At 39.9% G+C, this 26,476-nt stretch overlaps 1 protein-coding gene across 1 annotated transcript in view; it reads right to left on the reverse strand.

Moving 5' to 3' along the window:
* Positions 1-18,506: 18,506 nt before the first annotated feature.
* LOC126175122 (inactive selenide, water dikinase-like protein) overlaps positions 18,507-26,476 on the reverse strand; it is a 77,481-nt gene continuing 69,511 nt past the window's right edge. The window contains exon 2 of the mRNA XM_049921675.1: positions 18,507-19,139. The gene's annotated coding sequence lies outside the window, so the exon portion shown is untranslated. The remainder of the gene's footprint in view (positions 19,140-26,476) is intronic.

Here is a 26,476-nt window from a genome sequence, read left to right on the forward strand (position 1 = left end):
AGTTATAAATATAAAATTAAACAGGGGGTAATGCTGGGATAGATCTAATAAGTACAGGTTCGTGTGCCTACTAGATAAAATAGACGAAGGTATCGTAAGAATGTATGATGAGATAAAAGAATTTATACAGTTCGCTAAGGGAGATGAAAATAATATTATTATGGGGGACTACAAGAACATTATTTAAGCATTGTTAACATTTTGTTTAAGAATAATTATAAAGAAGGCCACGTATGTGGAATAGAGCTGGAGATATCGAAATGTTTCTGATGGATTATGTAATGATACAGCAGATTTCAAAAGCAGATTATAAACTTCAAAACACATCCAGGGGCAGATGCAAACTTACGCAATCCTGAATTTTGGTGATTTAAAAAAAACTGCAGGAAGGTAGGAAATATAAGATACGACCTGGATAAATTGAAAGAATCAGACTGTTGAGAGTTTCAAAAGGACTGTTGGACAACAACTGACTAGAACACAAGAAAAAAAAGGAAACAAAATGATAGCTTTCAGAGATAAAATAGTGAAAGTGGCAAATGATCAAATAAGCAAAAAGACAACGCCTAGTAAAAATCATTTGATAACCCAAAACATATTGCCTTTAACTAACAAAAGGAGTAAATATAAAAATGCAACTGAAACAGGTGAAAAACAACAGAAACTTATAAAAAAATGAGTGTGACAGAAAATGCAAAATGGCAAAGCAGGAGAAATGGAAGCCTATGGAAGCATGCATGACCAAGGGTAAACTAGATGCTGCCTACAGGAGAGAGAAATTTTGGAGAAGAAAAAAAGCATCTGCGTGGATATTAGCAGTGCAGATGGAAAGTCAGTAGTAAGCAGAGGAGGAAAAAAAAAATAAAAAAATATGAAATAAATAGAAGAGATTAGGAGATACTGCAATAATAATTAGGCAGAGCACTAAAAAGCCTAGATTAAAAATAGGCACATTGAATGGATGGTGTTCACTGAGAATTACCGAGACTCTTGACAGGGTAGACCAAGACAAAACTATTCCCACCGGTATGCAAGATATACGAGAAAGGCAAAATAATCCGGCTTTAAGAAGAATGTAATAATTCCTATTCCAAAGAAGGCAGGTGCTGACAGGTGTAATATAATCGGACTATCAGTCTAATAAGTCATGGTTGCATAATACTGACATGAATTACTAACAGAAGTAGAGAGAAACTGACAGAAGGGTACCTCGAGGAACAGCAGTTTGGGTTTCAGAGAAATATAAGTATGCAAGAGGCAGTCCTGACCCTACAACTTCTTAATATATAGGATAAAGAAAGACTAGCCTACATATGGATTTGGAGGAATTTTTGGGTTGGAACACACTATTTGAAATACTAAAAGTAGTATAAAACACAGGGATTGAAATTTTTTTATAGCTTGTATAGATGTCATATTGCAGAGAAAAAAAATTGTGAAAGGGAAGCAGTGGTTGAGAAGGGTGAGACAGGGTGGTGGTCCATCCCTGACATTATTTGTTATGCACACTGAGGAAGCAGTAAAGGAAGCAGAGGGAAAGAAATAACTTGAGGATGGCTGATAACATAGTAATACAGCCATTGAAGGCAAAGTACTTGGAAGAGCAACTGAACAAAATAGATACTGTCCTCAAAAACAAACATAAGCAAAAATAAAACATGGGTAATGGAATGCAGTCAAATTAAAATCGGCTAATGCTGAGAAAATTAGATCAGAAATGATACACTAAAAGCAGTAGATGACTTTTGTTACTTTTGCAGCAACATAAGTTGTGGTGGTTGAAACAAAGAGCTATAAAATACAATGGAAATAAATCATTTTTAAAAAAGAGAAATTTATTACACTGCATATATATTTTAAATGGTATTCAGTCATTTCTAAAGTTTATCTGCCTGGGCTATAGCCTTGTAGAAATGTGAAACATGGACAATAAGTGATTCACACAAGAAAAGAAGCTTTTCACATGTGGTACTACAGAATCTTAGATGAGCAGATCAAGTAGCTAATGAGGAGGTACTTAATTGAATAGTGGAAAAAAACGAAAATTATGGCAAAACTTTACTAAAAGAAGGCATTCATTGATAGGACACACCCTTTCCTAATCTAAAAGCCACTGGGTGAATGAATAACTCTTCTGCTGACCTTAATTATTGCTTCCCTACCTACATCTACATCTACATCTATACTCCGCGAGCCACCTTACGGTGTGTGGCGGAGGGTACTTATTGTACCACTATCTGATCCCCCCTTCCCTGTTCCATTCACGAATTGTGCGTGGGAAGAACGACTGCTTGTAAGTCTCCGTATTTGCTCTAATTTCTCGGATCTTTTCGTTGTGATCATTACGCGAGATATATGTGGGCGGTAGTAATATGTTGCCCATCTCTTCCCGGAATGTGCTCTCTCGTAATTTCGATAGTAAACCTCTCCGTATTGCGTAACGCCTTTCTTGAAGTGTCCGCCACTGGAGCTTGTTCAGCATCTCCGTAACGCTCTCGCGCTGACTAAATGTCCCCATGACGAATCGCGCTGCTTTTCGCTGGATCATGTCTATCTCTTCTATTAATCCAACCTGGTAAGGGTCCCATACTGATGAGCAATACTCAAGAATCGGACGAACAAGCGTTTTGTAAGCTACTTCTTTCGTCGATGAGTCACATTTTCTTAGAATTCTTCCTATGAATCTCAACCTGGCGCCTGCTTTTCCCACTATTTGTTTTATGTGATCATTCCACTTCAGATCGCTCCGGATAGTAACTCCTAAGTATTTTACGGTCGTTACCGCTTCCAATGATTTACCACCTATGGCATAATCGTACTGGAATGGATTTCTGCCCCTATGTATGCGCATTATATTACATTTATCTACGTTTAGGGAAAGCTGCCAGCTGTCGCACCATGCATTAATCCTCTGCAGGTCTTCCTGGAGTACGTACGAGTCTTCTGATGTTGCTACTTCCTTGTAGACAACCGTGTCATCTGCAAATAGCCTCACGGAGCTACCGATGTTGTCAACTAAGTCATTTATGTATATTGTAAACAATAAAGGTCCTATCACGCTTCCTTGCGGTACTCCCGAAATTACCTCTACATCTGCAGATTTTGAACCGTTAAGAATGACATGTTGTGTTCTTTCTTCTAGGAAATCCTGAATCCAATCACAAACCTGGTCCGATATTCCGTAAGCTCGTATTTTTTTCATTAAACGTAAGTGCGGAACCGTATCAAATGCCTTCCTGAAGTCCAGGAATACGGCATCAATCTGCTCGCCAGTGTCTACGGCACTGTGAATTTCTTGGGCAAATAGGGCGAGCTGAGTTTCACATGATCTCTGTTTGCGGAATCCATGTTGGTTATGATGAAGGAGATTTGTATTATCTAAAAACGTCATAATACGAGAACACAAAACATGTTCCATTATTCTACAACAGATTGACGTAAGCGAAATAGGCCTATAATTATTCGCATCTGATTTATGACCCTTCTTGAAAATGGGAACGACCTGCGCTTTCTTCCAGTCGCTAGGTACTTTACGTTCTTCCAGCGATCTACGATAAATTGCTGATAGAAAGGGGGCAAGTTCTTTAGCATAATCACTGTAGAATCTTAAGGGTATCTCGTCTGGTCCGGATGCTTTTCCGCTACTAAGTGATAGCAGTTGTTTTTCAATTCCGATATCGTTTATTTCAATATTTTCCATTTTGGCGTCCGTGCGACGGCTGAAGTCAGGGACCGTGTTACGATTTTCCGCAGTGAAACAGTTTCGGAACACTGAATTCAGTATTTCTGCCTTTCTTCGGTCGTCCTCTGTTTCGGTGCCATCGTGGTCAACGAGTGACTGAATAGGGGATTTAGATCCGCTTACCGATTTTACATATGACCAAAACTTTTTAGGGTTCTTGTTTAGATTGTTTGCCAATGTTTTATGTTCGAATTCGTTGAATGCTTCTCTCATTGCTCTCTTTACGCTCTTTTTCGCTTCGTTCAGCTTTTCCTTATCAGCTATGATTCGACTACTCTTAAACCTATGATGAAGCTTTCTTTGTTTCCGTAGTACCTTTCGTACATGATTGTTATACCACGGTGGATCTTTCCCCTCGCTTTGGACCTTAGTCGGTACGAACTTATCTAAGGCGTACTGGACGATGTTTCTGAATTTTTTCCATTTTTGTTCCACATCCTCTTCCTCAGAAATGAACGTTTGATGGTGGTCACTCAGATATTCTGCGATTTGTGCCCTATCACTCTTGTTAAGCAAATATATTTTCCTTTCTTTCTTGGCATTTCTTATTACACTTGTAGTCATTGATGCAACCACTGACTTATGATCACTGATACCCTCTTCTACATTCACGGAGTCGAAAAGTTCCGGTCTATTTGTTGCTATGAGGTCTAAAACGTTAGCTTCACGAGTTGGTTCTCTAACTATCTGCTCGAAGTAATTCTCGGACAAGGCAGTCAGGATAATGTCACAAGAGTCTCTGTCCCTGGCTCCAGTTCTGATTGTGTGACTATCCCATTCTATACCTGGTAGATTGAAGTCTCCCCCTATTACAATAGTATGATCACGAAACTTCTTCACGACGTTCTGCAGGTTCTCTCTGAGGCGCTCAACTACTACGGTTGCTGATGCAGGTGGTCTATAGAAGCATCCGACTATCATATCTGACCCACCTTTGATACTTAGCTTAACCCAGATTATTTCACATTCGCATTCGCTAATAACTTCACTGGATATTATTGAATTCTTTACTGCTATAAATACTCCTCCACCATTGGCGTTTATCCTATCCTTGCGGTATATATTCCATTCTGTGTCTAGGATTTCGTTACTGTTCACTTCCGGTTTTAACCAACTTTCCGTTCCTAATACTATATGCGCACTATTTCCTTCAATAAGAGATACTAATTCAGGAACCTTGCCCTGGATACTCCTGCAGTTTACCAATATTACGTTAACTTTTCCTGTTTTTGGTCTCTGAGGACGGACGTTCTTTATCAACGATGATAATGTCCTCTCTGGTAAGCCGTCAGGTATTTTATCGTTTCGCCCAAGGGGGGGTCCCTCTAACCTAAAAAACCCCCGTGTGCACGCCACACGTACTCTGCTACCCTAGTAGCTGCTTCCGGTGTGTAGTGCACGCCTGACCTGTCTAGGGGGGCCCTACAGTTCTCCACCCAATAACGGAGGTCGATGAATTTGCAACCATTATAGTCGCAGAGTCGTCTGAGCCTCTGGTTTAGACCCTCCACACGGCTCCAAACCAGAGGACCGCGATCGACTCTGGGCACTATGCTGCAGATATTAAGCTCAGCTTGCACTCCGCGTGCGATGCTGGTTGTCTTCACCAAATCAGCCAGCCGCCGGAAGGAACCAAGGATGGCCTCAGAACCCAAGCGGCAGGCGTCATTCGTTCCGACATGTGCTACTATCTGCAGCCGGTCACACCCAGTGCGTTCAATAGCTGCCGGAAGGGCCTCCTCCACATTACGGACGAGACCCCCCGGCAAGCACACCGAGTGCACACTGGCATTCTTCCCCGACCTACCCGCTACTTTCCTGAGGGGTTCCATAACCCGCCTAACGTTGGAGCTCCCTATAACTAATAGGCCCGCCCTCTGTGACTGTCGGGACCTTGCCGGAGAATCGGCCACTGGCCCAACAGGCGAGGCATCCTGTGGTGGCTCGGAAACGATGTCATCACCACTAGGAAGCACCCCGTACCTGTTGGAAAGGGGTAAGGCAGCTGCCACGCGGCCAGATCCCACCTTCGCCTTTCGGCCAGGCACGCGAGAGCCCACCACTGTCCGCCATTCACCCTGGAGTGATGGCTGACCGGTAAGATGCTCACTGCCGGAAGACGCAGCGACATCAGGGGTTCCATGTGATTCCAAGGCCACCGAAGTAGGCATAGGTCTCACCACAGTTGCCCCAACGCCACTACGAGCCGACGCCTGCGCCTCGAGCTCGATGAGCCTAACAGACAAAGCCTCCACCTGCCCCCGAAGAGTGGCCAATTCTCCTTGCGTCCGCTCACAACAACCACAGTCCCTACACATGACTATGTTTACCCTACCCTATACGGTGACAAATCAAGAAACACTCACTGAAATACGAGACGCGAAAACTACGCTAGGTTTTCCCAGAAAAACTATTTAAAAGCTAAGCGCAGCAAATAAGTACAAAAACGCTTTATACAAACAGTACTCGCTGCTGCTGGTGCTCTCGCTCTGGCTGTCACAAGACAATTGCTGATTCAAGTGACTAGTGGCTAACGGCCGCGAAACAAACAAAGACGGTTTTAGGGCGCTTTCTGTTCTAAACGATCAAGAAAACACTAAGAAATCTAACACGAAAACTACGTAAAGTTTTATCAAGAACTGTTAGTTACTATGCAGAGCAGATAAACACAAATAGAATCCCTTCCTTAGTGGAAGGTCGTAAACAAAATGCAAAATAAACGCTTTATACAAACAGTACTGTGCTGCTGCTGGTGCTCTCGCTCTCGCTGTCACAAGACAACTGTCTTGTATGTCTATGGTATGGTAACCCTGACAGAAGGGTCTCTGGTCTCACAGGTTGGGTGTTGTACTTAGGGGTAACAACTCTCTCAGCAAAAAGAAATAGTTACAAATCTCTAACTTACACATTGGAATGGCTTAAGAAACAATGCTCTATGATGACATGGCAAACAAAAAACTGACTTATGAACTGGTATATGGAATGCAAGGAGTCTCTATAGACCTGGAAACATAGAAAGATTGCAATACAAGATAAAGAAATACAAGTAACAATTGCTGCAATGCAAGAAACAAGATTTCCTGGAGAATACATGCAGAACCTCGGACAATACATTATGTATAACAGTGGTGCACAAACAGAAAAGCATGAATTTGTAACAGCATCTCTCATTTCGAAGGAGCTGGTTGAAACAGTTATCAGTTTGAGGCAATTAATGAAAGAATATATCATAGACTGGTGTAAGGTCGATTGTCAACAGTCATGCACCTACAAACAACAAAGAAGATGATGTAAAAGACAATTTCTATGAATACCTGGAGGGAGTGTGTATGACAACCAACTGCAACATGACACCTAAATTGTGCTGGGAAACTTTAATGTCAAGGTAGGGAAACAGAAAATTTGGAACCAATGACAGGTAATGAAAGCCTCTATGATGAAACCAATTAAATGGACTGAGAATGATCCATATCACTGAATGAGAAAGCACACGAAGGGGGGAACACAAAGAATCAGAACACATCTACAGAGAGAAACAAAAGGAAACACAAGGAAGACCCTACAAAGAGGAAAAAGGCTTTACCTGAAGTCCATGATAGAGAGTATTTAGAATGACCGGAACGAAAACAACATTCGCAAAGTATATGGCACTGTCAATAACAGCAGAAAGGGATGTCAACTGCAAACAGCAGCTATTGGCAATATAAATGGAAACATTATCGCTGGATCAGATGATATACAGAAGGGTTGGAAGGAATATTTTGACAACTTATTACACAGGCTTGAGGTAAACAACAGTTTGAAAAAACCGACAAACCACATAGTGGCAGGCAATGATGAAACAACAGGGGAATTGCTGCAATATGGTGGTCATAAATTTCATGAAAAATTGTTTAATTTAATCCGTAAGATTTGGCGAGATTTGATGAATGGAGGGATCAACCACTGTCCCTAACACAAGAAAGGAGATAAATGAAAATGCAGGAATTACAGACTAATATTCCTACCAGCCACGTCCAAAGTACTGTCACATTTAATATCGCTAAGACTCACCACCTATACCGAGGGCACAGCAGGGGACTATCAAATGGTTTTCAGAAAAATAGATCAACAATAGACAGCATATTCTGCATCAAGACCATCAATGAAAAAAAAAAAAATTGGTAATACAAGAGTATCTATTACCTGTTCATATACTTCCAAAAAGCCTACAATTCAGTGCACAGAAAAACTGTATGGGAAATCGTGGAAGAATATGGAATTCTCAAGAAACTCATCAGCTTGGTCAAAATACATATGGAGAAGGCAGCAAGCAAGGAGACATACTGTGGCTGACTATCAGACTTTTGAGAACAAAACTGGACTGAAGCAAGGTGATATTCTATCCCCACTTATTATCAACCTTGTCAGGGAAAAATTGGTAAGAAAAACCAAATGAGCAACAAATGGGAGCATCACTGACAAACAAAAAAATATCCTGGCCTATGCAGATGACCTAGTTCCAATAGGAAGTAACAGTGATGAAAATGAAAATCTGTTCAAGAAACTAAATGAAACAGGCATGAAAATAAGTGTAAAAATTAATGAAGAAGAGAGAGAATACATGATCATATGACAGGAAAATATGACTACATGACAATGTGATAAATATATCTAAAAAGAAAGATGATGAGATTTACCAAACAAAAGTGCTGGCAGGTCGATAGACACACAAACAAACACACAAAATTCTAGCTTTCGCAACCAACGGTTGCCTCGTCAGGAAAGACAGGATCAACATAGCCCAGCTCTAACGAACCCTTTTTCGCCTTTTTTCACACCAGATCTCCATTTGCTTTCTAGTTTTACCTTTATCTCTCCCCATATATTTTTTATATTTATTTTCATTTTCATTTCAGCCTCGTGTTCCACTTTCCACCTTTTAGTACCATGTCACCCTCACACCACCTCCACAACGACCCCATTAAGTTTTATTTACATTCCCTCCACAAACATGCCTTCGCCCTAGCCAGATTACACTCCCATATTTTATTTTCTCAGGCTTGTCTGACGTTTGGCATCTCCCCCAAAGGCCTCACACTTAAAGCTCCCATCTCTGGATGTAACCCTTCTTTCCATCAGTCCCTATACCAGTTCCAAACCGAACAATCCATTGCCCTCACCCACCTAATCCTTCACCTACACATCCACTCAGCCAATCAACACACCCCAACTCCTATCCTTAATAAAAGTCCTCAATCTTTCCTCTCCCACATCCACACCGGTTGTTCAGAGCATCCTCCTACAGGCCAACCGCAAATTAGAACAGCATGCCACCCTCCACCTTAAAAAACTATCCAATCTCCTGGTTTCCCACATCCGGAAAGGCAACTCACTCACCCTTCACAACCTTTCCAGCAAACCTCAACCTCCTCTCATTGCACACAAACCCAGTCTCTCCCATCTACTCAATCTCCCACTCCCTCCAAAACCTCAAAATTCCAATCAACACAATCTGGAACCACAACACCCCATTTCAGTAGTTAACCTTTCCTCCAAACCTCTCTCCCAATCCGAAACCTCTGTCCTATCCAAAGGCCTCACCTTCAGCCCCACTCCCAGATTTAACCAAACAGCCCTCAAAAAAAAAAATTTCCCTCTTTCCTGACGAGGCAACCGTTGGTTGCAAAAGCTAGAATTTTGTGTGTATGTTTGTGTTTGTTTGTGTGTCTATCGACCTGCCAGCGTTTTTGTCTGGTAAGTCTCATCATCTTTCTTTTTAGATATATTTTTCCCATGTGGAATGTTTCCCTCTATTATATTCATGACAATGTGATAACCTTCACATAGAAAATGACACTTCCAAAAACACACTCAATTCCAAATATCTAGGTGTAAATATAACTGACTGCAATAAGAGACAAGTCTAACACTAAACTTGACTATGGAATGCAAATAAAGTTTACTTTTCCCTCCAAGAACTTCTATTCCCAAACTCTTGATGAGGAAAACCAAGCTGAAACTCTACAACGCAATCATCAGGCTATACAGAGCTGCGTACAGAAAAATCTTTGGGCCAACACTTGGCAAAGTAATACAAAGATGGATTTGGAGATCCAATGAAGAACTAATTAAGCTAACTGACCAACCCTTGTTAGCGAGCATTGCCAAAGCGAGAAATTTGCAATGGGCAGGGCATGTTAGAATGGACCAGGACAGAATAGTGCATCAGATATATGACAAGAAGATGGAAGGCTCCAGACCCCCGGGAAGACCAGAAGCAGATGGTAACACAAGGCGGTCTCAGACTGCAGAATGCTGGGTATCACTAAATGCGAGGAAGTGGCAAAAGACAGGAAGAACAGGAGGCAGATAGTGAGAGCGGCATGGGATTGTCATGTCCCAAAGAAGCCAACAGCGTGAGTGTAACATGGCCTTTCTCTGTCAAAGTCATGAAATTTCTACCTTGCCCTTTCATTTTAATTACAAAAAGCATATAGAGTAATCTGGCAGGTATACATCAGAACATCAGTATCCTAGAATCTGAAAGTACAACATCGAAACATTAGGTACATATGAATTCTTATATGCACTGGAACCCTTTATTTTTGGGGGTAAGTCAGGATTTAAAGTTTTGGAAAAATATGACTTAACGGATAATAAGTGACTATCTTCTTGTAATAACAAACATTTCAAAATGCAGTTACTAATTTTAACCAGCCAGAGGTTGTCATCAGAGTATAATTGCAAGTGCTGGAAGCTATGAAGTTAAATTTCTGCTGTATTGTCTACATAGTATAGACCTATAATGCAAATAATTTAAGGGTAAAGGAAACCACTTACCAAACTGTAGAAATGTAGAGGGCACACTATTGTGTGTGCTTGTCAACACCTAACGCTACTGCTTTATGGTGATTGGTGTCCTTTATTCTTAAATTATTTTCATTCTGGCAGAACTTTCCCTACTACAGTGGTGTGCAAAACTTATGGACAAAAATACCTTCCGCAATGATATGTCACTGCCAAGTAACACAGCTTGATGAAACTTCAGCCATAAATAGAAAGAAATGCTACGGTATAATATACAGAATGCCTCTGAAAGAAAACACAATGAGAATTTAATTCATTTATTCAAAGACAATTCCACTGAAACCACCATGATTTACGATGGTCCCCTGGATATTATAAAATACTGGATATGATTCTTAATAGCGATCAACACACCATAGATGAAAATTTGTTTTGCAATGTGTTCTCATGCGGGCCACAAGGTTGGTAGGGAGTTCTTCGGCTAGGGCATTCCATTTCTTCACCAGCACAGCTGACAAGTGCTGGATGGTCATTGGTGTATATGGTTATGCTGCAACACCTCTCCCACATGCATCCCATATGTGCTTGATGATATACAAGTCAGGGTAACGAGTGGGACAATCCATTCACCGCATGTCCTCTTGTTCCAATAGCTGCTCCCCCTGGCCAGATTGGATTGGTCATGCACAGCCATCATAAAAATGTCAGGTCTGAATGCATCTAGGAAAAGATGCACAAGGGAGAGATAACAGTTTTACAATAACACTGACCAGAGAGTTTACTGTGCTCAAAGATCTAGAAGTCAGTATGTCCACACAACATAATGCCTACCCACACCATAACAGCTGCACCACCAAAAGAATGTTTGATATAGTTACTGGGTGCAGCACATACCCTCATATGGCGAGAGGTGGCAACGTGCAATGCAACTAGCAACACTGTCAAAAATGATTGTTTTAGTGGTCCAGATGTTATGGTGTGGGGAGGCATAATGTTGCATGGGCGTACTGACCTAGAAATCTTCTGAACATGGCACACTCCCCGATTGAAGTTATTGTGACACCGTACTCATGTGCGTCTTTTCTGACGTGCATTTGGGCCTCAATTCATTTTTATGAATGACAATGCACGACTAATTTGAAATGTGCAGACAAAGCCGCTCTTGGAACGACAAGCTATTTGGTGAATGGACTGGTGTGGCCTGGGCTTCCCCCCCCCCCCCCCCCCCCCCTCCCTCCCTACTTCCAAGACTTAAATTCCAAAGCCCATCAAGCATGTGTAGGATACACTGGGGAGACATATTTCAGTATGCCCACATGTACCAGCAACGATCCACCAATCACACTGGTGGAGGAGTGAAATGCCCTAGCACAAGAACTCTTGAGAACCTGGTGGCCAGCACAAGTGCACATTGCAGAGCATGCACTGTTGACCGTCGTGATCACACATCCTATTCAGGATAATGTTCCCACTTTTGTTTTCTTTGCAGGATCACAAGTTGCAGTGACTCCATCATAATTATTGTCTTTGAACAAAAACATCATTTCTGTTTGTCTCGTTGCATTTTTCTCCAGTTACATTCTATACTACACCATAGCAGTTCCTTCTATGTATTGCCCAAGTTTCATCGAGTTATGCTATTTGACTGTGACATCGTGTGAATGTTACTTTTGTCCTTAAGTTATGCACACCAATGTCACATTGACAAAGAAGTGGAAAACTTATATTACCGGTTGCTGCACCTGATGACAACTGCCTGGCCAAAACCAGTAACTGCATTTTAGTTCTTTTTGTGGAAATTGTCACAACAAAAGGTTATAGAAGAGCAAGACTTAAAACTACGAAGAAAAGCTTTAGTTAGATGAAAAGTAAGCCCCCAGAAATTATACAAACATTCCAAGAAACATGAAGTTTGATTCAGTGAGCAACCACAACTGAGGATCATAAGAAGTGCCTGTCTTCTCCACACCGACAATGAAGCAATAGTCATGCTAATAAACTATCATTTACAAACCTGCAGATTTCTCCGTTTTTTTCAACATTCTAAGGAAGCAGTTGACACTGAAGATGCAAAAAAATTATACAAGTACACTGCCTAAAAGAAAAGGCACAGGTCACACCAGCCAATAGTACAGCTGGTAACACCAATGCACTTAACTTTAGGTGCACACTAAATAGATGACAGAGTTAAAGAAATTCTGTACATTACATGCAACTTTTGGTTACATGAAAAATGTACCAAAGTATGTTTGAAATCCATTAGTGACAATCTATAGTGATCGTGTTCTTACTGTTTAGGACAAGAAAACATGTGCTTAGCCTCAGCAGTGACACCAACTGATAAAATTATAAAAGTGTTATTAATTGATACAGACATTTTGAAAAGTGAGATATGATTATTGACAGCAGAAAATAAAGACCTGAAGTGCCAAGTGAACTGTAGTTGTACGAAAACAACAGTTGTTGTGGACCATAAACAAGGAAATGAGCAAAACGTTAACAATGGGCAAAGATGAGAAAATGGGCTGAGTCATACAATTTCTCACTCCTCAAAACAATGTGTAGCAGTTTTGGAACAAACTGAAAACTGTAAGTCACCAAATAAATAGAAGTGGACAAAAGTGGCATACAACAAAAGAGTAAATACACAGCTCAGATGATGAAACCAATACTGGCAAAGACAAGTTTCTCATTATTGGTGACACTATGTCAAAAACATATCGAAGTACCAATGCAAAAATTGATGTACATCCAGAAATCAAGTCTTAGCAGATCAATAAACACCTCAATAATATATGCTTGGAAGAAACTTCACAAGATGAATCCAGCTGAAATACAAAACCGCATTCCTACACATAGGGACAAATTCTCTTCGAAGCAGCAGTGCGGTAGAAATCACCGGTGAGACAAGTAACATTATTCCAACAGCAATGGACCTCTACAAAGCTTCTACGATTGTAATAAGTGACATAATATACAGATCAGTGAGCAAACTGTACATAGTGAGAATAAATTCCAGAATCGAGGAGTACTGTAATGGGGTAGGAGCGTATTTATAGATTCTAGTAAATTTTTAAACTATAAATGTCTGGAGAAAGATTATTTACATTTTAACAGACTAGGTTCCGAAACATATAGTAGAATGTTCACTGACACCTGTGGTACAATATGAAATAAGGGGATGTTAAAGGATCTAAACAAGTTCCAACCAATAGTAAATCTAAAACTGTAAGTAGAGCTGAGACTAGGTTGCATATATCATGCACTAAAATGTAAATTGATTAAATGCTGAATACTCAGATGATGAAAGTTCTAAACTAGATGAGCTTTAAATTTTGTCAAGTTTAAAAATATTGAAGTAATGTGTTTAAATGAACTCTGGTTTAGGGAAGGTTACTGAAAAATACGAGATTTTGGAAAACCAATGTGGCTTTCAGTGTGGAAAAAGCACATAGACACAATTAACAAGTTTGTGGAGAACATTAGCACATCACTAGACAATATAAATAAAGTTGCAAGGATCTTTTGTGTCCTCAAAAGATTTCGTCTTTTTATCACTCACTTCTTATCCACAAACTTGACAAGTATGGAATTAGGGGTAGGTAGGTAGTGTTCTACACTGGCTTACTTCATACATGTGAAATAAGAAGCAAAGTGTGCATGTCTCTACAAATGCAGCAAATACGAAGACAGTAATATAACGTGTCCCTCAAGGTTCTAACCTAGAACCTATTTTGTTTATATTCTACATTAACGATCTGTCAATCAACATAAATGCCCCATCGGTTTTATCTGCAGATGACACATCTGTATTACTTGAGGAGCATGAGACCATTCCTGTCAGCATCATCAGTACAATAGGTCACTTAGAAACATGGTTTCATCCCGAGAACCCGTGTGATCCAGTTCAGAACAAAACAGTCAACACCCCACGAAACTGATAAACCATAAAAATCAAAATCTAGACGTGAATTCAATGAAAATTTTAAGATGAACCGAATTTAAATGGGAATAAACATGTGGAATATCTAGTAAACAAACTATGTAGCTTAGCAATGCAAATATTGGCAAATGCCACTGACATGGACACAAAGAAAATTGTGTACCGTAGCTACTTCGTCAATTGTGAGGTACAGTGATATTTTTTTAGGAAACTCTAGTGACCTAATGCGCATTCTGAAATTACAAAAAAGAATTATTAGAAATGTCTGCTGTACACTCAAGGAAATCATGTCATCCATTGTATAAAAATCTGGAATCATTAACAGTACCCTCTATATATATGATTTTTTTGTGTGTACCAATTTAGAATATGCAAGAATAACTGCTTTGATCACCCTCATAAGACAAGAAATACAAAAACAAACCATGGAGATTCCATGATGGAAAGTAACAATATTATGAAAATGATAGTTCCTGCTCAGCCTATGTCGGAAAGTGAGCTTTCAGCCAGCAACACCAGCTCCCCCCCCCCCCCCCCCACACACGGGGGGGGGGGGGGGGGGCTGGCTGCAAACACAACTCACAAACACACGGCCACAGTCTCTGGCGAAGTCTGGCTCCAGCTACCAGACACAGTGGTTGCATGCATGCATGCGTGTTTTCAATAAGGCGGGCTCGCTTTCCAACAGTCTTTTTGTAATTACTATCTGTGACTCAGCATCTCCTCTGTACAGTGAATAGCAACTATCCTTTTCATAATAAATACAGAAAATTTTATGCTCCCTGCTCAGTGTTTAAACTCCTATGCTAAAACTCCCCAGTAATAGTGAATTAAAATTTATAACCAATCAAAACCCAAGAACATTTTGCATATCAACCTAGATTCACTGAAACAAAAGCTACATGATACTCTGCTTCAGCAATGCTACTGTTGTTGTTGTTGTTGTTGTTGTGGTCTTCAGTCCTGAGACTGGCTTGATGCAGCTCTCCATGCTACTCTATCCTGTGCAAGCTTCTTCATCTCCCAGTATCTACTGCAACCTACATCCTTCTGAATCTTCTCCTGATGCTACTACTCAGCTGAATATTTCATAAACAATGAACTGAACATTTGAGCAGAATGCAGTTTATAATTTGTCTTCTTATGTAAATATGTAAATGTATCTTTTCAAAAAAAAGTTGCATTAATGCATAAATAGAACTCTGATCTTATTAATGGTAGCTTTATATAACTGAAGTTGTATTAATCATATTTTGACATGTCTCCAGTATTCTATCACATGATTAGCATATGTATGTTACATTCTCACTTTTATAAACTTTTTTATAGAATTATGGACACTCAAAGTTGGACTATCAATAATATTAGGAAAAAGATAGATTGTTACTTACTGTAAAGAGTACCCACTGAGTTGCAGAAAGGCATGATGAAAATACTGCTAGCTTTCGGCTTAAACCTTGTTCAACAATGAAGTGTGCGTGCACATGCACCCCCCCCCCCCCCTACTGCTAGCTGCTCCCATTGGAATGTGGCTGTCCTGTGAACAGCATTCTGGAGTGGGGCAGAGAAGGGGGGATGATAGCAGGGTACAGTTGGGGGGGGGGGGGGGGAGCACTGTCTGGTGGGGCACGCAGGCACTAGAAACTGCAGCATCGGGAAGTGGAATGCGGAGGGGAAAATCAGGAGCGGAAAAGGAGAGGAGCGGGGAAGGGGACAGAATGGGCAGGTACCTGGCTGAGGGCGGCACACTAAGAGGGTGAGGGAATGCGAAAAGGGAGGAGGCGACAGGACAAGGGGGCAAAAACTGTTGGATGGAGGGTGTGGGAACAGCATATTGCCAAAGATTGAGATCAAAATAATTTCAGGAGCAGAGATTGTGTTATCCTTAAAACAACATTCCCTCACCCTCTTCGTGTGCTGCCTTCTGCCAATGTACCCGACTGTCTTTTCCCCTTCTCTGCTCCTTTCCTTCTCCGCTCACCATTTTTTCCCCTACACCCCACCTCCAAGTGCTGCACATGCAACGCCTTGCCAAGTAGCTCTCTTGCCCACCTGTACCGTTACCCCTCTCCTTCCCCACACCACTCTAGATTGCTATTCGTATTGACAGTATCATTCTGGTCAGAGCTGCCAGTGGCACTGGCCATGTGTGGTTGTCTGTGTGTGTTTTATTTACTGAAGAAGGTTGTGGACAGAAGCTATAATATGTGTCTTTCATTGTGCCTGTGTGCAACTCGACAGGTATCTTCACGGTGAGTAGCAATCTATTCTTTTCCTAACATTGTTGTTTATAGATTTATGGAACATATGTTGCACTTGCATACTACAAGTTTTCTGGAGATATTACAGATAGTATGTAGGAATTAAGTGGTTTACACCAAGTGCTGACCATGTGAAATCCAGCGTTTTTTGTTCATTCAGGAGCTGCACAAAGCAGCAGATAGCAGAGCTCAGGTAGATGCTGTATTTTTTTTACTTCCTGAAAGCCATCACCCAGTAAACAAAATACTAAGAACACACAGGGTAAGACAGATGACTTCCTAGCAAACGGTATTCAGTATGTCTTTCTTAATTGATAGGCATCATCAGACATAAATGTCATAAAATTCCAGATGCTTCTGTCATTCCTCAAAGTGGGTTCACCATGCCACTGCTGTTAATGATTGTATATATAAACTTCGTGGATATCTGTATTCTTATGAAGATGTTTGCAGACAAAGTAGTTACAACTGTTAGGGAATCACTACAAAATCTGGATCAACTTGCAGATGATCAGCACACTGAGCAAAGATTGGCTGCTAATTATGAGTAAACAAATGTAAATAACACGGATAAACAGGCAACACTGATTACACAGATTACAAGAAAGATTTTTACAAAACCCTCACTCAACCAATCCTTTTGTTTTGTACACCAGCCTGGACCCTAATCAAGTCAGACCAGTAGAAGAGCTACAAAAGGTTTAAAGAACGGTACAATTCATCACGGGTTTGTTTAATCAATGCAAGTGTCACAAATGTCTAGCAAAATGCCATAGGAGGCAGAAGGAAGAATGCTCATGATAGAGAACCTTACACACAAAATTCAGTTTGCGTTTGTTCCAAAGCGAATCACGTAATAAATTACTTCCACCTACATAAATTTTCATAATGATAATGACACTTCCAAGTAACAATATTAATAATTATTATACTTTTATTAATATGATAATAAACACAACTTGTTTTTCACAGTTTACTTTTATTTTCCTCCCAGAATAATTTTTGTCATAAAATTCTAGCCTTTGCTTGCCCAAAATCTTACATTAAAATTCTTACATTTTAAAACAAAACTTTCTGTAGTTGTAGTAAATGTTATATGACAAACTTTATTGTATTATTAAGAACTATGTAACAAAATCAGAACATTACATAACCAAGCATGAGGGGGACAAAAAATACATCAAACAGCAAAGTTGTCAATATGTAAATAAATCTTTTATCAACATAAATAACAATATAAGCAGAACTTATATGTATTGTAGGATATTTGTTCTGATTTTAGGTATTACATCCCTATAATTATATAAAATCCAATCCAATTTAAACCAACAGAACATTTAACAGAAATTCATGCTGAAATGAACTATATATTTGCAAACAAAGTTGGTTAAATTCAGAATAGGAATCACTTCATAAATGTAAGACTCTAATATTAAAATCTGATACTCTAAGTAACTTCCACTTCTCTCAAAATAAATTTCTGTCTTTGATAGAATTCCACACAGTCAATCTTCTTGCCATACTATCAAACTGTCACATAGTTTACTTCAAACGCAATACCTTGAAGATATTAAGGCATAGTACATATTTCAACTCCCTCCAGTTACAAATGAGATAATAGATTGATATAATACTAATGTGAAAAATAAGCTATTTCTAAAATGTAACTGCTTAAGCTAAGAATATGAAATGCACAAGACAAGGATTTTAAAAAAATATGTGCAAATATAAACCACTCTAACAATGTATATGCTCCCTCTGATGGCACCAGAAAAAGCAAAGCTTCTTTCAGATCTACACTTTCAACATTTGTTACATATTTTTTCTATTTCAATATTTCAATTATCTCTTAAAATAATGCAAAAAATGTTCATGGCATTTATTGATACTCTATATAATGAAGCACAACAGGAGAGTGCTATTTTCAGCCAGGACAGAATAATGGTCTACTATATACACAATTGGCTACATCAATTTCCACAGTCCTAAAAGTCATATCTCTAAATGTGGCATTCAGTCAGTAAAATATGAACACACTGCTATAAATTTCTTGCTCTACTTGTTGAATTTCTGACAGTTAAGGTTACAGAAGAATATAACATTCCTCATAAACTTCAGGTTACCAGAAATTAATTCAACAGTTCAATAAAGAAACCACTGTTCAAAAGCTAAAAACAATATTTTGTTTAAATTCATTTCATTCAGCATGTGCAAACAAATGAATATTTACACGATTCAAAAACATTTGAAACGAGAATTTATGTAGTAACATGATGACACTGTTAACATTGTGCTGTCAGTTTTTAAGTTCCCATGAACTTAAAACATTTCTTCCAGTAATCAGGTTGATATCTGAGGTTGCTGTGAGTGTAAATCATGTAGGGTTTCACTATCTCCTGAAAACCTGGAAAGAAACAGTGGGCAATCATAGTTACAGTATATTTACAAATCTAAATATGCACTAAAATATTCTAATGAGCAAAAACTCACACTAGCAACTCATTCCACATATACTTCTAGGAAAATTGATATTAGTCATTTCAATGCTCATAAATTATATAATATATAATGATATAATATATCCTAAACTTACGCAAGTCTTCAGTTCATTACTAAATTTTCCCCACAAGTTAATTTGTGTATTCATTTAATAAATCGACTCTCTTCTCATTTTGCAATTTAACTTATGCATACTCATTTATGATCAACAGCCAGCAGATTCTGCCTGCCATACTGAAGGAACATTCACCAATCAAAGTGGCAGGATTTTAATGGTTCACACTAGCAAAGGCAAATGCTGACACAGCATAGAGCTGAAGGAACCAGTAGCAAATATTTTCAGCAAAGCAACTAGACAGCGTGCGTCAAAACTTAAGATAGAGAGAACTATACATATACGGCTTTTCCAATGAGCTAATCTAATAAACAATGCCAGACATCCAGGCACAGTGTGTCCGCTACCCATCCTTAGAACTGTCTTTTACTGCACTCATGATATGCAAATTACTAACAAGCACTACAATAATAATAAAATCTGTAAGAATTCTATTATGACTACTGCTGCAAAAACGGACAACAAAATAACTGTATGCAGATTCTGCATGGTAAAAATTGGTAAGAGGGAGAAAAGTGTTAACAAGAATAGCTGTTTGCATATATAAAATTTAAAAAACTCACTCAGAGTGTATACAGGGACAAGGAAAAAAATTCCCGGATTATTCCCGGATTTCTCCTGGATATCCCGTTTAAAAATTATGCTTTTTCCTGGGCGACCTACTGTCACTTAGCACAGAAAAAGTTCCCTCGGAACTGTAAAACTTATCAATCCTTTGAATGGTTAACGTTTTATATAATCGCGTAGAACTTCCCGGAAAAAAAGAAAAGACGGAGCAGATAAGTTTTGGAAAGACCTTTGATTTGCAGCAACATATACGCTGCATATTTTCGTATTACGAAAGTATAAATTCGAATTGCACCAAACACAGCTTGTTAGTTTCTGGAGCGTTGCAACTGAGGTTGCGATGACCTTTTGTAAGCGAGTCATATCTCAAGCCACGAGATCTCACCAGCCGATGACAGCAGCTATTCAGAGCGTAGGACACGTGTTATAGTCAGCCACTAGCAAGATTACTGGTTACATAGCATGAACACACAAGAGGAAAAATTAACGGTTTACATTAATGTACACAGTACCGTATATCTACAAGAAAAGCTAAGCTTTCACATGTAATATTGGTCTTTTTTTGGTGTGATATACTTTAAGATACATCACACAAATTTGCCAGTAAATTTAAAATTGTGACATAAATGCCTCGGCTCAAAATTCTTGAAGCAGCTGGTCCTCAAACTGTTCAGTTTCGAACGCTCTGTGATTTAGATATCCATCGCACTTTCACACACGTGACGTAATTCATCTTGCGTAAAAAGAAATTTACTTTGAAAGTAACGCTTTTCTAACCACCGTTCGCAATACTGTTAGATATACGTTCGATTTACCAGTTGCCAGAGAGCGCCAAAAACGAATTATTGTGCGTGTGCAACTGCAGTGGTGTAGGAAGCCCGCATGTTCGTGTGTATAAAGCACTAAGAGAGCTTACACTACACCATAAAAAATCAGGGCATCAGAGGATACTCCAAAAAGCATCAAAATTTCGTGAACCATACTAAAATGCATAATTCGGCTTGAAGTGCAAATTTGCTTTTTCCAGATTCACAATGAAGTAGGCCCCTGCTGATATTAAGCTTTTCAGTGTGGTTTTTTGGGATGTAAATTTTCTTGGTGTACCAGTACTCTACGATCTCATGTTTGGTTCTTTATTATGGCATAATACCATACAAGGCAGAAGATGATAACGTGCACTTGAAATTCACCGAACAGTTGGAAGTACCCAAAATTGTTAAATGAAACACTTCGTTTCAAATAAAATGTTTGCCTCAGCGGAATTTCTTTAGCAAACTTGCAAAAATAACTTCATTCTTCTGCAAGGCGATTAATGCTTGACTGCTACTAACTTGGAAAGAAAATAAAATCAGAAACTGAAATTAATAATATATTTTTGCCCTCTGTAATTATGTGAATGTATTTCAATTCACTTGATAGCTCCTGGCCACAGAAATCCGTTTTGTTTTCATTTGACGTGGGAGCTGTACACGAAGAAAAGCAGCGGAATCACTTAACGTAAACACGGGTCACATGGAGAGTAACCCCCTCCCCACTACAACTCAGACAACTCTGTGCAAGCGCGAATCTGGTAGCTAGGGCACGCGAGAAAAATTTTTCTCGTTTGCATCTGGCTGCTTGCTGCTACTACCGATGCAGCTAACAGCCAAACTTCAAGAAGCGGGAAGCGGGAGAAGGTACTGCTTATACGTGAGTCAAATGCGCATGCGCAACAGACCGCTGGCAACTGGTCAAACGAACCTAATGTGAGCAGTTGTGACGTCATGCTCATAGCAAACAGTTTATTGTTACGAAGAATTACAGTCTGCGCCCTACGGCCTTTAACACATTTTTGCTATCTGTAGACGCTTGTGCGTGCACGGTGTTTTGTTGTCGTAAAATGCACATTTCCTTTGCCACTACAGTTTTATTTTTTTCCCTCTCGTTTATATTTTATTGCTGCAGTATCATTCTCCAGTTGCAGGATACAATAACATTCTTTGCTAGAGAATCAATTCTGCAGTCAAAATTACAAAAATGTAACAAAGCTAAAACAATGAAAAATTCCCGGAATTCCGAAAAATTCCCGGGTTTTTCCCGGAATTCCCGGTTGTCCCGGGTCGTATACACCCTGTCACTTCTGCATTTTATTAAAAAAAACTAGGAGACGGTGCTCATCACCACTTTTACTACATGGCCCAGATGAAGTTCGGCTACAACAGAATTCTATAAGTAATTACAAGAGGTATACTACAAAAACACACAAAATGAGGAAAAGTGTGATATTTTGGAGCCAATGATTCCTCCTCACAGTAGAGCTGAAGGAAAATGTAGAGGGATGAAAGAAAATTACTGTTGAAGTCGAATAAACCTCAAGTCAGGGTAAACTTACTGGACAGGAGAGGGAAAGACTTACTGCTGGTACCCACGCCAGATGAGATTTGAAAACCAGAGAACTTAAATGCAGAAGATATGGTAATAAGCAAAACGGGAGTTCACTGTAAAAATACTGCGAAAGTTGCATAAGAGCAGAGAACTAAGTGCATAATACATGTTAGAGAGGGGAAAGGGAAAATTAGCTCAGAAAGTTCTTATACATACAAAGCAGTGTATGTTCAGGATATCCTCCCCTGGAATGATTTCAAATTTGGCACAGAAACAGCTGGACTCTCAAGTAGCAGCACTGTAGTGGTTATAACAACCCAGCTCCAATAGAGGGGAGATATGGGCAAAATGTTTCTTTACAGTGCCTGACACATAGGCTGCCCTGCACAGCAGGCATGTTGTGCAGGAACAGTATAGGCCTGCCAAATCAACCTCCTTTGCATGGCAGCCTACATGACAGGCACAACAAACATTTTTCTGGGCCCTGTTAGACTGCCCTGCATGACTGGTGTTTTATGTTGCAATGGTACTGACCAAGATTTATGGATCTGCTTTGCATGGCAGCCTGTATGTCAGGGGCAAATAAATGATTTTCAAACCCCTGATGTGCAGCCTGCATCACAGGCATATTGTGGTAGTAGTGTCGGCCTATTTTATTGAATTGTACAGCAGGGCTTACACGTGCCAATGAGCATGGCTGAGGACATGTTAAGATGGATAGAGCAGGGGATGGAAAGAGAGGGAGGGAGGCAGACATGGAAACGGAGAAGATGGGGGCAGAGGTGGAAGGAGAGAGGGGGAGGAATATACGGTCAGAGAGGGGATGGAGGAAATGGAGAACGAGGGGGGAGGAGGAGATGAAGAGGCGAAGAGTGGAGATGAGGAAGTGAAAGGCAGGAGGATGAGATGGACACAGAGAGGGGAGAAGGTAGTGTGTTCAATGTACGTGTATAATGCATGTGCGGGTGAAGCCTGGCAGGTGAAGCCAAGGGGAAAAGGCCATTAAGCACTAAAAGATAAAAGGAAGTGAAGGAAAGGAATAGTTAATGAATGGAAATGCCAAGACCACAGAAATTACCATAAAATTTAGGCGGGTGCCGAAAACCAAGCACAGACCACAAAGCCAGTTCTCATGTGCTAAGTTTCAAGAAACTTATGTTGGGGAGAATCCAGATAGCATGTGTAGGTGCCTGTTTCACCATATATTTAACATGCAGGAATTGTATTGGTTTCCACTATCAATGGGGCCTAAATTTATGTTAAATTCTGTGTTCTCAGCTTTTCCTTTCATTATCTGTTTCTTTTATCCTCTATTTTTTATGAATATTTTCTGACTTTTCTCATCCACCTCTCCCACCTGGCCTCTTTCTCAGGATATTTTTCAGTAATCTCTGTCTTGCTTATTACCTGTTCTTCCATATTTAAGTTATCCAGTTTTCAAATCTTGTCCAGTGCCGATACCAACAATCTGTCTTTTCCTCTAATCCCGCCTGATAAGTAACCCCATGTCCACAGATTGGGGTGAATTTCCCACAACTATTTCCATTTCTTAAACCTCACCAGTCCTTTTCCTCCTTCATCCGATTTCGTTTCCCTTCATCCCTCTGCTGCCAGTTCCAAAATTAGCACATTTCCTTGGTTTTTAATTTTTTTTTTTAATACATGTTTTCCCCTGCTGCCGCTTGATGCCCAGACGTTTGTATTTATTCATATTATATTTCCAAACACTGATTATTTTTGTAGATAAACAGTGACACTGATAAAACTACATGAATGAGAGAGTAAGCTGTCATGCCAAATGAATTCCAGCACAAACCAGTCAGATCACTCTGTTGAATTATAAAAGCAACATACTTACCAGCATAGATGAGTATCTTATTGCATTTTACACCTGTTAGTGATTAAGAAGACAAAGAGTGGCACAATGTAAAATAATTATTGCACACAGATAGGCTAGTGCTAAGTCCCAGAAATGAATTATTAATAGACTGAAAGGTTATGGTGAACAATTAAATGAAATGCCCCACGAGAGCAAAATATTCTATTCTATACAACAAAGAACATGAAACTGAGTAAGAAATCATCAACAACAACCCAAAAGCTTACACGAGAAATTTGGAACCAGACACTATATCAGAACATCAAGACCCCCCCCCTCTAGAAGTCATGAAACAGACAAGAGTTATTTTGCATATTAATATAATGTTGGTGCTATAATGGTTCTTTCATTTCAAAAAAGCTACAGATGTTTAATCCCTTGTAAAGGCCGCAAAAAAAAAATTGTGTGGGACTTACTATCAAGAGCACAATTTCTTCGTGCACTGAACTAAAAAAATAGCAACACAATAGAAACCAATTCTGTGAACAGTCCATTCACTAATTTTCTTCGTTACTTAAATATACACAAGTCTTAATTACAAAAATACATGTTATTCTTCAGTTTGTCCCTGAGTATTTGTTGACAAACCATAACCACAAGCCCTGTGCAAGGCTTATTCACCTGGCTAACATGCAGCTGAGTGGTGGAGCGGTTTCAGGTCTGGAGAAAAGACTTAACTTTGCTCCCACCCCTAGTTCATACTAGTCACAGACATCATCAGCAAAGCTGAACAGGTTACAGTACAATTACGGCCTAAAGCAATTGAAGTACATCGAGAAACTTGTGCTCTGATGATAACTAAGGTTACAAAGTCAAACATTACCATCAGAGAAAGGGCAGCCATTCCGGACCAGAGTGTGCCCTGAGATTGTTATCTTAATGCAGAAAAAGGCACTACTACTGTTACACTCTCCAACAAGGACTGTACTAACATGATGCAGAGCCTGTTAGATGACAACTCCTACAGGAAGATCAATGCTGACCTTGCCAAGAAGGTGGAGAACGAGACCGGACTGACAAGTTACATGAGGATGTCAAAAGAAATCATTAACAAAGGACTGTGTGTCTGCCCCAGGAACTGGAACATCTCAGAACTATACTACAGAAAAACAGTTATGCAAAATGGCCTATTGAGAACACTCTTCATGCCACCACTACAGTACAACCTGTGGAGATCGAAGAAGTCATGGAGGAAGAGGTAACCACAGCCATTATACTGCATACCAACATAGCACACTAGCGGAAAAAGTCAGGTGCATACTGAAAAAGCACCAAGGAAGAATTGTCTTTTGGCTGCTCAATAAAACACCAGCATAATTGGGGAGCATTAAAAATGAGCTCAGTCTGCAAAAGGCCACAGTATATCAGATTCCATACCACTGTATGCACCATTGAAGACTGATGCTGATAACACCAGTGACATACTGGCCCAATGTATTTCAACAAGTCAGCAGTCTCAGAGCATTGTATGTCAAGAGAATCATGCACTAGAATATGAAGGTACTAGGATTTTAGCAGACTTCAAAACACTTGGGCAGTGCTATAGAGAATCCATCAAAATTTACACCAGGGACAATCTTATATACCATGACTGTGGTTATAAACTCTGCGCACCCTTGGGAACTCAGTTCGTCAGCACCCCGAACAATGATGACATGTCTGATTGGCAAAATATAGTGCCCATTTACACTATCAACCGGCAGTACACCCTGGACTGTAAAAAAAAAATTAGGAGTAAAGGAGATCACTCACCAAATAGTACAGACATTGAGCCATCGACAGGCACACACAAAAGAATGAAAACTTGCTCTCTTTCGGATAAATCCTTTAACAAGCTGGAGAACGCGTGCAGAGGGTTAGCAGAGGTCAAGGCCAGAACTATTACAGGAATGAAGGGGGTATTACAAGGATAACTCCATCTGCATACTTAAAAAAGTTTTTGCTGGGTGGATCAGTTGGAAGGAAGGAGGGAAAGTTGGGTTTAACATGCCTTCGACATCAAGGTCATTAGATGGATTGTGGCAACAATAGGGAAGAAAATCAGCCGTTCCCTTTCACTGGGACCATCTCGGCATTTGCCTAGATCAATTTACAGAAATTACGGAAAACCTAAATCAGGATGGTCAGCCAAGGACCTCAACCACCGTCCTCCCGAATGCAATCCAATGTGTTAGCTGGAGGATCCAGATGGCACAGGTCGTGAAGTACTGATTTATCTCTAATGTCCTGCTCAACGCATCTGCGTGTCACATTCCTATCCTGTATACCTGCTGCCTACCTGACAACACACTCATCTTAGACCACTGTGTGTGTGTGT

The sequence above is a fragment of the Schistocerca cancellata genome, chromosome 3 (assembly GCF_023864275.1).
Source record: "Schistocerca cancellata isolate TAMUIC-IGC-003103 chromosome 3, iqSchCanc2.1, whole genome shotgun sequence".
Lineage (NCBI taxonomy): Eukaryota > Metazoa > Arthropoda > Insecta > Orthoptera > Acrididae > Schistocerca > Schistocerca cancellata.